This window comes from Parus major, chromosome 20, assembly GCF_001522545.3.
Source record: "Parus major isolate Abel chromosome 20, Parus_major1.1, whole genome shotgun sequence".
Classification (NCBI taxonomy): domain Eukaryota; kingdom Metazoa; phylum Chordata; class Aves; order Passeriformes; family Paridae; genus Parus; species Parus major.
The window spans coordinates 4750718-4763303 of NC_031788.1; the positions used below are offsets into that span (position 1 = coordinate 4750718).

A 12586-nucleotide genomic window follows, 5' to 3' on the forward strand; every position below is an offset into this window, starting at 1 on the left:
CATGGAGCAATTCAGCCTCCAAGACCTACATTTCTCAAACTCAGGGTGGGATGAAATAGCATCTATATATCTTTCACATCCTTAATTGTAAAGTTGTTAACCTTGCATTTAGTGCTTGAATACTCTTGTGATGGGCATTGGAGATAAACCTCTGAGAGCCAGACATTGAAATAACATTGTGAACATTTTTTTTAACCCAGAGAGCTATTATTGACAGGGTGTCAGCTGCTGATGAAGGGCTCTAAAATATTTTATGGGACGTGACAGCTAATAAAACAGGTTGTTGTTTTTAATTGTTTGGCAGGTTGCAGTGAATTGTGAACAGATGTGAACTGGGTGCAGAGGAGTCCGTAGATTTCCCTGAATTCCAGTTTTCACTGCCACCACCAACACAGAACATTAAAAATATTAGTTTCCTTGTTTTCACCCTGTGCCTTGCAGCTTTGTTCATATTTGACAATTGCACTTTGTGACCAAAAGTGCTCTGCAAACTGCCTGGGTCCCAATCAGCAAAGGCAGGGTTTCAGTACAGGGGGAGATGGAACAGCCATAATTTTCCACATAAAGTTTTGCAAATGATCCTGTCACAGCTGATCTGCCACTTGCACAGATGGTGTGACTCTGCTGCACTGAGGAACACTCAAAAATGTCCCCAGACCTGTGTCCTGCTGAGGCTGCCCAAGCTCAGAGCTGCCTGCATCGCCCTGCGGATGTGCAGGCTCAGGGCAGGACAAGAGGAGACCTGGGGGGTTTGCATCCTGCTGTGCAAAGCTTCCAGAGCTGCTCTGGGGACACAGAATTTATCCTTGGTTTCAGCTGGGTGCCCTGGCTCCTTCAGGCTGCTGCATTATTAGCTCCTGACACTTTCCATAGCTCAATGTGCTTTTGGGAGGCTCCAAAGAGGCTCTCTTTAAGAGACCCAGAGGGACTGTACAGGGCTTGCACTGCCTGAAATGAAAGATGCCTTATCAGGTTACACCTTTTAGCTCCTATCTGTATAAGCATGCTGATAAGTAGTGCTTTTTCTTCTTCCCTCTCCACTCCCTTCCTCTCTAACATAGTCTTTGCCAGATCTAGTCAAAGCATAATAGCTACAGGGGATTCATTAATCCTAGTTTGGAGGTAACCACCACCACCACCACCAAATCGTAAAAATAAAGATTTGAAGCACCCCAGTTTATTCTCATGTACTTTAAGTCCAGCCTTTTCTTCCTGCTCCCAGGGTACATTTCCCCTCCCTGTGTTGGGACCCCTCCAGTCACTCCATCCTGTCCCCCTGATGCTCTGTTAAACAGTTATCAATTCCCGAGGGAGACTTGGGATAAAATGACACTCCTCCCATGTGCCGAGAGCTGCCAGGGTTGTGTACCCTGGCACAAGTACAACAGAAACTAAGCCTTGGCCTCCAGCAATGTAACACCCAGATAAACAAGTCTGCCAGAAAGAGGCCGGGCTGAGGCTCTGCGCTGATCCAAACACTCCGGAGCTGCAGATAGCTGCAAGACAGGGTGTATCCAGGAAACCCAGGCTGCTCCGTGCTGTTCCATCCCTCCTGGCAGCAGCCCAGTGCATCCCCCACAGCCCCCTTCCCCACACCACGCTCGCCACTAATGCGGGGCAAAAGACACCGTGCAGAGCTGGGCAGGGGAATTCTTCTGCTTTGTGTATTTTTCAGTGTATTTGACCATGAGAACATGTTCAGTGGGGGAGAGGGGAATCACTGGCTGGCCTAAAGCTTTGGCTGAAGGGGCATCCACAGCTGGTTGAGCCCTGGGGATGGTGGGGACAGACCCCAGCTGAGCTCGAAGTTCAGGAGCAAGATTGAAGGAACAGCAAAAAACATGTTTTCTCCTCTACAATCTGAGAATATTTCTGCCTTTCCTAGAGCTGGGCTCCAGCCAGAAGCACTACCTGCCTCCTGCCACAAAGCCTCTCTTCCACTCCTGGGCACTGGTACCAGGAAGGAAAGCCCTTCCTGCAAGGGGAGACAGTGGAAGACGTCTGGGTTGCCAAAGCATCCTCTGGAGAGGGAACGGGCTCTTTGCATACACGTCAAGGAGATGGCCTGTCTCTGGGTCATTTGGGCCCTCCCTCAGTCCCTGTCTCCTGAGTTACATACTGTAAATCAAATGATTTTTTAAGAAGAATCATGATTTCTAGATGTCTGAGCACTGGACCCCTGCCTGCTTCTGCCAATGAGAGCAGGGAGAGCAAAAAAAAGATGCCCCCATCTTCTTCCCATCTTTGTCTGATGTGTCCAAGTTGCTCTCCTTTTGCTTTTCCATGGCCTTTGGAAAGACTTGCACGGATCATGTGCCCAAGGAATGAAGATCAGAAGTCCCCCAGCAGTGCTGGGCACTCTCCATCCCCATCCTCCCCCAGGCCAGCAGCTGTCCATCAGGGGTGGTTCAGCTTGTTCAGGCTGGGCAGGGCTGCACCAGAGTCCCACCTTCCACCTGAACAGAGCGGCCACTGCAGCTCCAGCCACAGAGCTGCTGGACCTTACACACAGCCCAGATGTGGCTGCTGCTGTCCACTGGGGCTTGCATTTCATTAGGGTTTGGATGGATTAGAGGCCAGCAAGGACAGGCTGCTCTAGGCACCCTCTCCTGCCTTTCATGTGCTAAAGGGAGCTGTGGAGAGCCAGGACATGCCAAGAGTTTCAGCAGTGCCATCACCCACCCTCTTTCACCCAGCACACCAACTGTGGGAAGCAGTGGAGACCCTGGAGGGTGGTTCTCTTAATATCAAGGCACTTTCTGAAATTTGGGTTATCCTCTCCTAGTGTCAGAACTGACCAGAACTGTCAGAACTTTATGGAAAGCTACAATCAGCAGCAAGCTTGCAAAGCTCAGAGTGTAGATAAACTCTGACTGAGGGATGCAGAGGGCAGAGCTGTTTGTTTACTAAACTGGGCTGCCTTCAGTGGGGAGAGAAAGGACATCCAATTAAAAACATTCAATCAGTTTAGAGGCATATACACAAAACCAGCAAAGACCAATCTTGTTTGCAGTGGAGACCGGCAATCTTATACCGAGAAATACGGGCCATGGGGTGACCATCATGTGTGTTCAAGGAATCATCTCACAGAAGTGTGGAGAAACTCTGTTCATAGACCCCATTACAGAGGACTGCATTTTCCTTCTGAAGCCTGTCACCAGTACCAGGTAACAAAACCACCAAACCAGTTTTATTATGAAGATTTTTCTTCTATCTTCAAACTGGAGAGGGTGCCTAAGTTGAGAAGGGCAGTTTAAATCAGAAGGAATGGTACACTCCAGCTTGAATTCATTTTGGGAAATTTAAAACTGATGAATGACTCAGGAAAAAAGTTTCTGCAAGCCCAGACTGATTTCATCAGCTGAGGGACAAAACCCTGTCAGCTCTGCTGCAGACTCTGTCTGGAGCAGTCACATGCTGCAGATATGAGAGGGAGGCAAGCTGCCGTGAAACTGAGGGATAATTGGTACCTAATAAGTTTAAGTGCTATCAGTGGTATTGTTAAATATAGTTAAATGCAGTTTATCCACCTCTAATTCAGTATTGATCCACTTCAACTGCACGCCAAGGAGGCCAAGTGTGCTTGATTTTCAGTGCATCACTTCAGCACCACTGACTGTCCTGGAACCTGTGGGACCTTTTGGATACTGTGGTTGACCTCAGCAATCCCCACTCAAGATTAGCTTAATGCAAGTCCAGTGATAACTGCAGTTTCATTAGTAAAGCTCCAGCTCCCTGAGTCATTAAACCCTGTGAAAAACTCTTCTCCTTGTTTCTTTAAACATTTATAACCTCCATCACGAGACTGAAAAAGGCACAAAACTGATTTCTAAAATCTCAGGACCTAAGAAACAAATTTAAGAAAGCTTTGACAATTATTATTCTCTAAACCCACGTGCTTGCAGTGAAACCCATTGCCTTTTTGCAGCCTGACTGGGGCTGCCCAATTGCCTGGGGCTGGCAGTTCTCCTTCCTGCTCCCTCCCCAGCGCTCTCAAGGGCTCTTGGATGTGGAGGGGAGATGATGTGTGGAAGAGGAGAGAGACAGAGGTGCAGAGGCTGAGCTGCACTGCTCCCAGCACTGCCTGCAGCCCTGGATCAGGCAGGTTAAAGCTGGACCAGGCAGTGCAGGTGCTCACTGCAGATGGCTTGCATTCCCCACTGCCAGGACTCTCTTGGTGAGCTCAGGAGCAGAGAAGAGCCAGCTTCCCGTTAGCAGAACACTGAGATGGCCCCTATGCACTTTGAAACATCATCCCTGCTAACCCCCCTGTGCAGACTGCTGGGGGACGTGTCAGACTGCTCATGATGCAGAGATCTCACACTGTGGTCATGGTTTCATCACACCTTCACCCTCCTGGCTTCCCTTGGAAAGCTGTGCACCAAAGCAGGGCAGAGGGAGAGCAGCAAATGTGCAAGGGACCCATCCTGCAGCATGCCAAGCCCCCTCCTCTCTCCCCTGGCTCCCACTCCCAGCACCTTGCAGGATCAGGCTCTTTCTTATGAACTGTCAAGTCATTATCGTCTTTCCCTGTTTGGCATTTAACACTTCTTGGCAAAAGATTAATGAATTGACTGGCTTTCAACAGGTTTCATGAAGCAAGACAAGAGCATGCCAGCACAGACAGAATATTAAAGGAAGCCTCTCCTGCCTGGTGTGTCTGTGCAGCCCATGCCTGTGTGTAGGCACGAAGGGCTCCCAGGGAACTGTTGGCTCCAAGCACCAAGCAAGGGGGAAAATTTCAATAAAAGCAACATGTGGCATTTAGCTTATTGCTTTACCTCAGATGAACCTTCATTAAAACTGCTGCCAGACTTCTGATTTCACACTAGCCCCACACACACACACCATGAAGATGATTGTTGTGTATATTCACATGAGGAAACATATGATTTAGGGATTGGGGGATTCAAAGTGCCGTTTATAGCTCTGTGGTTATTTCACCCTGGTGAAAGTGCCCTCCCAGCCATGCTGTCAGCATTTGGGTGCACAGGATTGCTCTGTCACCTGCTGCAGAGGGCAGAGCTGGCTGCACAGGTCAGGGGGGAGAGAGGAGTGAGAGGGGTCTGCATGATTCATACAGGGATCACTCAGCCAAAGGGACTCCAAAAAACCTCTGGAGCAGAGACCTCCCCAAAACAGATTTCACGCCATGTAGCATGTCCTTCAATATTTTTTATAGGTTTTAAAATATATGGATTGAGTGTTGATTTAGGTCTTTAAAACAAATGAACCATTTTATTCAAGTAATATCTGTGTTAGCAGTGACTGAAACTATTGCAGTGATTATTTGCACATGAGAGTAAAGTAATGGAATTTCAGGCCTGATGAGATCGAGCCAAAATGCTCCTAAGTGCTAGAGAAATTTCAGTCCTGGACCTACTTTGAACTCCATGACTCACATCCCAAACCTAGATTTTTAATCCTCTGTAGTAATTGAAAATATGTGGCACAGAATATCTTTTTCAGGGAAGTTTAAAGACAGAAAGCCATAGCCCACTGTTCTGATGTTAGGAGGTCCCTATGCTGCAAAGTGCTGGTAGGAGTAAGGAATTTCTGATCCTCATGGACATGAATTCTATATAAATTTGGTCAGCATCTCACAGGTCTGCATTCATTAGGAAAATCTGAGTCATGTGATGGTTTTTCAGTTGTTGCCTCTCCCCATATAACATGGTTATTGTTTAATAGAAGTTAATAGTGCTGATCCCCAGCTGGAGTTTGATGGACTAGATGCATGGGAAACTAAGGATGAGACTTTCCACAGTAACTCTAAAGCCATGCAGGATTTGACCTCTCTAGATCCTTGGCCTAGACTTGAAGCTTGCTCAAATAACCAAGAAAAGCAGTTCACAGGTAGGAGCTTCTTTGGAAAGCACCTGGAGAGCCCGTGGATCAGAAAAGGCAACAGCCACCACTCTAGGAGGGACACCAAAAGGTGTAGGAGCTGTGATGGCACTTGAAATGGCCCATATGAGTGAGCTGTGGAACACCAGGACAGTGTGCTGAGGGCTCCTGGGCTGACACACAGCCCTGCTCCTCTCACACCGGTTGCCCCAGGGCTGGCTGCTGGTGGCCAAGCAACGCTGCCCTTCTCCAGCTGCAGCACTGGCAGAGCCTTTGCAGCCACACAGGGCATCTGGGAACTTAGAATCAGCATTAGGGCTCCTCTCCAGCACAGGCAGACAAGAGAGAAACGTCAGAGATCTCCTGCCATGTGCTTCCTTAACAGCCCAGTCTGGAGATACATGGCATGTTAAGCAGGCAAACATTTCTGCTCACGTTTACTGCACAGGGAAGTTATCCCACACTGCCACTCCTGCCAGCAGCATAGACTGGAAGACTGGAGAAGGTCCTTTTCAGGTGGCAACACTCTGTGGTAAAAATTAGAGGCATTCTATTTCTTTTGGTATTAATAATAAAATGTGCCACTATGGGTTGGAGCGTGGCTTGCAGGAGCTGTTCCTCCCTGGCTGTGATTCTGAGACAGCTGTGGGGCACTGAATGCAGGATAAATACAGTGAGCACTGGGGATCCTCCTTGGCAATTTTACAGGGCATAGTTTTACGTCAATGCAGAAGCAAAAAGATGTTTTTCCCTCCATGGAATGAGGCAGTGTCATCATGTGAGGGTCCCTCTCTTTCAGCAGACAGGTGGGGGAATGCAGGCTGCCACAGGGATATTCAAATGACACAGGAAAAACAAACCATCATGTTCCCTTGCACAGAGTTCATCTGACAGTCATTTTGCAAGCGGCTCTCCTTGATATGACATTGTGACCAGCATGTTCCAACTGGAATGGTGACATGGCTCCACACCTTCAACCACCCACATGTATATCAAAAGGGCCTCAGCAGATGTGAGATCCCTCTATAGGCAGGTGTTTCCCAGGAGAAAAAAAAAATAAAATAAAGAAACATGACTGAACCCAGTTAGGAAAATTGCAACAATATGTTTTCTATTGCAGCTTTGACATTTTCTGCCATTACTGCTGTGGACGTGGAGACTTTAAAGGCACAGAAATGAATACAGGACACCCTAAGCAGGGATTGTGACAAACTTCCACCTGCAAGAAGAAGAAAGGAAAGAAAGGACATGAGTTACACCTTCTGTAATGTCCCATTTTTCCAAAGACCAATTCTCCACACTCACCCCAAACCTGTATTTTTTCCACAGATGCATTTAAGGCTGCATTAGTGCAGTCTCTGTGCTGTTTTCACACTGACACCAGCACCAGGGTACACATACCAACAGAGAGACTTCTAGGCTTCTGTCTTCTACACAAAAGTTTTGAGTTCAGAGAGCTTTTAGTGCTCAGAAATAGGAGACACAATGCATATTTAATTGCACCTTGGGGTTAATTTATTTATATATTTATTTATTTCTTTTCCATCAGTGTGTTTCCTTCAGGCTCTTTAGCAGAAGGCCTGGCACTCACAGCTTGCACACGCCAGCAGGTGCTGGTGACCACATCACTCTGTAACATCAAAGCACAATTTCATTACCCAGGAAGGTTGGATTTTCTGCTCAGGGGAAAAATTTGCAGGTATTTATTTGCATGTAAAATCCTCTCCATGCATTTTGTGTGGGCAAATGGTGGGGCAAACCAACTGCTCCCCATTGTCTGCCTTCAAAAATATTCACTTTGTGAGCCATCATTGACTCTGCATGAAGCGGGTGTGAGCACAGGTGCTGTGAACACACCTGTCCTGTGGAAGTTGAGGTCCCCAGCAGCCCCTGTGCTCCCTGCCACTGTCCCACTCTGGGTCTGACCTCTGGGGCTGCTGGGTGCTCACACCACTGAGAATGCACAGGAGGTGTCACTGCACAACAAGTGAAATGGGAATTCACTTGCCAAGCAGAAGCAGAGGGGAAGAGATGCAATTCCCCAGTTTACACAGGCACACATATCTGTGTTAGTGTTTTAAAAGCACAGTTTGAGGGCATGTGTGATCTCTGCTGCAAAATAAATGGTCGTTCTCAGCCAGGCAGGCTCAGATACCTGTGCAGGTGACAGATTTATGTGCCACTGCTCTGACAGATAAATCCACAGTGTAAATACAGCCCATGGACTCTGTGGAGCAGTTCTGTGCCGTGGCTCACCCATCCAAGCCAGGCTCACTCATTTCCCCACATTGCTCACAGTCACAGCCTCATCTGCAGCACATCAGCCTCACTTTTACTGAGGTGGGATGTGAAACTCTTATTGCCTGTAGTTTTCATCCCTACCAAACCCCTACCTGACAGCCTCTGGATACCACCCACCCCCCAAAGCCCCCATCACTGTAGCATTAACACTTCTGAGATAAGAATTGTCATCAGATATTGCCCCAAAGGCCTGTTTTGTCTCAGGGAGGGTTGTGGTCACCAGCTGCCCCAGGAAAGAGGCAGGAAGCCATCTCAGGCAAAGGGCATCTCATCCTCAACCACACAGCTCCATGGACCACCCTCAGTGAGAAAGGCTTTTTGATGTTCAGTATGATGCTTGAAAAGAAGGGGTACGCCTCATTCTGAAGTCTCCTTGGGTTTGCATTAGGTCAACTCACTCACCTGCCTGCTGAAACATGAATGACCATCCTGAAGGATCCTGTCAAGCCTTTGTGAAAAGACCTGAGCCAATCTCTAAAGTTTCTGAGAAACCAAACTAACTCCAGGGTGGGGAGGGATTGTAGCCAAAGGACTTTCTGGACTATTTTCAAGAGTATTCCTTGAAAACACAAGACTAGGAGAGTGTGTGTGTGTGTGTGTGTGTGTGTGTGTGTGTGTGTACACATACATATACATCTCTTCCCTTCCCTTCCAACAGCTTTTCCTGCTCATCCTCTCCCTTAATTGAGATTTTTTAGGTCTGACAGTGGATCACAGCAGCAATTATTTTCTTGATCTCTTGCCACACACTCTCTTTCATCTAAACTATTTCACCCACTCACTTTTGTGCAACTAAATGAGACACAGCAAACACGTCAGTGGTGCATTCATGCAGCAGAGGGAAGAGGAAAATTCAAATTGGGGCAGCAGGGCTGTCTCCAGCCTTGCAGGACTCCATGGAAAGTGCCTCTGGGATTTTACATAGTTTCTTCTCCAGCTGCAATTTTTTTCCCTCTGTTCTAAAGCCTGTTTCCAACCCTCATCATTACAGAACTCCTCATGGCACTTAGAAATGAAGATAGATACTCTTAAAATTACTGGAAGGACATCAGAAGAACTCCTGACCTCTGGAGCTTAATATAGACCTCTCCTGTTATTTTTCTTGTTTCTTTAACCTGATTAATCTGACCAAAATAACTGCCATTGATTCATTTCTGTTTTCAGCAAAACACAGGTTGGGTTCTCTCTGCTGGAAAAATATTTTGTCAGAAATATTTTGACTTTATTCCCAAACTGCAAAGTGCTTGCTAGTTCCTTTCTGTAATTATTATGCATTTTTTACATGTCAGAGAGAACACTGAAATGAAGGGGATGCGCTGCTCTTGGCAAACCCGATCTCCTTTCCTCATTGTTTCTTTTCCCTAGCTTAGGGAGGAATATATCATTTTGTGCAAGAAGGGAAAATTCCTGCTCTTTCCAGTGCTGTGAATGCTGGGAGTTCGATGACATGCAGTCACTGTGCTTGCCAATGCAACGGGACACCAGCTCAGCTGTGCTTTTGGCTCGGTCCTGCGCTTTCTAGGAACCATTTCACAGCACCACCACCACGGATGAGGAGCAGGAGGGAAGGGGCAGAATCCTCCTGATGCAACACCCCACCCTGGCTTTTTACACCTGCACCGAGCAGACTTTTGACAAAGCAGTGAAACAACACTCCCAGTTTGAGGGAGCGCGTTGCCAGCTCCCAGCGAGGAAGCACAAAGCTCCTTCATGTGGGGGGTGTTGCAGAGATCCAATCTGGGCTGCCCTGCAGCTCCTGGCTCTGCTCCTGCACGCTGGAGTTGGCACCGTGGGCTCCAGCTCCTGACACCTGTGCGTGCCAACACTTGTGCTGCTCCTGGGAGCAGCTCAACACCTGCAGCATGCTCAGGCATCACCACCCGCCCTCTCAAAACCCCTCTGGGGGGCTGCTCAGCTTGTAAAAGGATTTTCTTCCTCCCTTCCACTCTGTGTCCCCTGTCAGTGGCGATGACAGAAGGCAGAATGGGGTTGGAGACTTTGCTGTTCTGCTTTTCTGCCGTGGTTTTCTCGAATGTGGTAACAGCCCAAACTCCAGCTCTACAGAGCTGCTACCAGGCTTCCCAAGCAGCAGCTCTGCAAAATGTGCAAACTTTTCACCAGCAGAAACTCCTTCACTGGCAGTCACTGAATACCCCCTGCAATGAGAAAGCAACAGGTCAGAGAGCTGGGCTTAGGCTGATGTCTTTTATCACCTTCCTCTTTATCTGAAGGTATTTTTGTTATGTGGGGAAAAAAACCCCTCATCCTGAATAAGAGTACATTTGAAAAAAATGCCTGACAATTTAGAGGATGAAGATACACTCAACTTCGTACAGACATCATTAAAAGTTGTCACTCTGGACATTTTTCTGAATGATTTTTTAGTTTCTTGTACTTTATTCAGTAATAGGCTTGTCCATATGGAGACCACAAGAAGATTAAGCCTGGGATTTTAAGGATTCTCAGGGAATGCTTTGGGAGGGAATTTAAGGTAGGCTGTTCAAGCCACAGTTGTTACTGAACCCAGAATGCTTCAAATTTTCCCTAATATCATAAATTGACTTTTATAGAACCATAAACTTCAGGTCAGACAGTGCTGGCAGGTGTGCCAGTGGCAGTGCTGACAATCTGCCAGGTGTGGGAGCTTCTAGAAACTGCATCCTATAAAAGGACTGACATTGGGATAGCAAAACCAGGTGAGGATCCAGACTCACAACCAGCATTGCTTTTGCACTGGCATGCTGGCATGGCTAAAGGAAATTAATTATCCTTCATTGCTATTATACTGCTACTAAACAGGTTATTAAGGTAAAAGGGAAATTAGCTTTACTATTAAAAAATTTTTTTGTGATGCTAGAACCATTCTTTACCTTAGTGTTACCTTTCTGGGAAAGGAAACCACCTTCCTGAACAATACAAACCCAACAGTAGCAAGAATGAGCAAAAATAAAAGGTGAGAGGTGATGGTTACTTCATTCAGTGTGATTCCAGGGCCAGCACCATGATACCAGACAGGATGTCAAACTCCCCAGTAGACATGGATGAAATAGAAAAGTAAGAGACTGTTTTTCGAGCTGCAGAAAAGCTATTTATAGAGTTTCTAAAAAAAAAATACTAAAACACTAAATATGGAGTTTCTTGGGGTGAATTAAACTGATCCAGTGTCACAGTACCCCAGGCAAAAACTGGTCATTTAAAAAAGTCAACATCTGCCCTACACACTAAGGTGCAAAAGCAGGAAGGAAGACTTACCCTGCTGAAAAAAAAGAGTCATTTTCCCTGAGTGCATGTGCTTAGGCCGGGCTGGAGCCATCTGTTCCGAGGAGTGTGTCGCCTTACAGCGAGCGAGCGTGTGTACACAGGAGCGTGTGTTTGCTGCTCCCTGACCCAGAATCATGCTGTTATATAAACCCTGGGATTATCAATAACCTCACATTACAAACCAGCTCCTGTTCTACTCATTAAAGGATTGTGTCTCTGCCTGGTCTGACTCATTTAGCCTCTTTGGCATTCTTTCTGCTAATGAAGATAGCAACTCATTACTCTGCACAAGCTGAAACACCTAACGCATAGGTTAACTCGCTTTTCTCTTTTGAAATGATTCTTTTACAAGGATATTGCAGCAGTTCCTCCTGCCCTGGCAAAGCAGGTGCCAGGCCAGCCAGCAGCTGGATATTCTAACCTCAAATACATGATGGGAAATCATGGCTGGATGTATCTAAAGCACCCAGACCTGGATAATCCAGCAAACTTTCATTCTTGTCTCAAGCTCTTTATCACATATGACATTACATCACCTCCTTGCAATGAAACATATCATCAGGAACCCAAGAGCTGACTCTCTCCAGGGTGTTGGGAAGAACCAGTTCTCAGGGAGAAGCTGAGATGTGACCTTGTATCTTTAAGCTTTTGCCATACTGACTTAACTTGTCTGTTAGTACGTTCACAGCACTGTACTTTTCTCCTTCAACCAGCTCTACAGTTGGACCAGGACGATGGAATCAGGAAACAATTCTTCCTTGGAAATCCTAGAATTTACAGCCCTGCTTCTCCTGGGCCACAGCTCAATCTGCTGTCTTGCATGGAGCCTTGCTCTTCCTCCCTCCCAGCAACTCATCCCACACATCTACTGCAAATGCTCAAGGTCAGCTTTACAGACTGAAAGGTTCCTTCATTTCTGATTTTTTTTAGTCTTTTAATAGGCTTTGTGGGATTTGACTCTAAACCCAAAAAATCAGCAGAACCTGAAGGTGTAAAAAGTGTTGGTCAGTGCCATGAGTTTAAATCCCAGGGCAGCCAGGATAGAGTTAAAGGTGTTTCCAGCCTGAAAGTGATGGCTCTGTGTGGCCAGTGCCATCTGAAAACATACCAGAGACACTTGAAGAAAAGCATTTTACTGACCAAATAAAATTTTGCTAAAATAAAAGAGAAAAAAAAA

At 46.7% G+C, this 12586-nt stretch overlaps 1 long non-coding RNA gene across 1 annotated transcript; it reads left to right on the forward strand.

Annotated features, from left to right (window-relative positions):
* The first annotated feature begins 2989 nt into the window (after positions 1–2989).
* LOC117245360 lies at positions 2990–4785 on the forward strand. Its single transcript, XR_004499993.1, has 2 exons — positions 2990–3167; positions 4589–4785. It is a non-coding gene; the product is annotated as an uncharacterized LOC117245360 (long non-coding RNA).
* The last annotated feature ends 7801 nt before the right edge of the window (positions 4786–12586 follow it).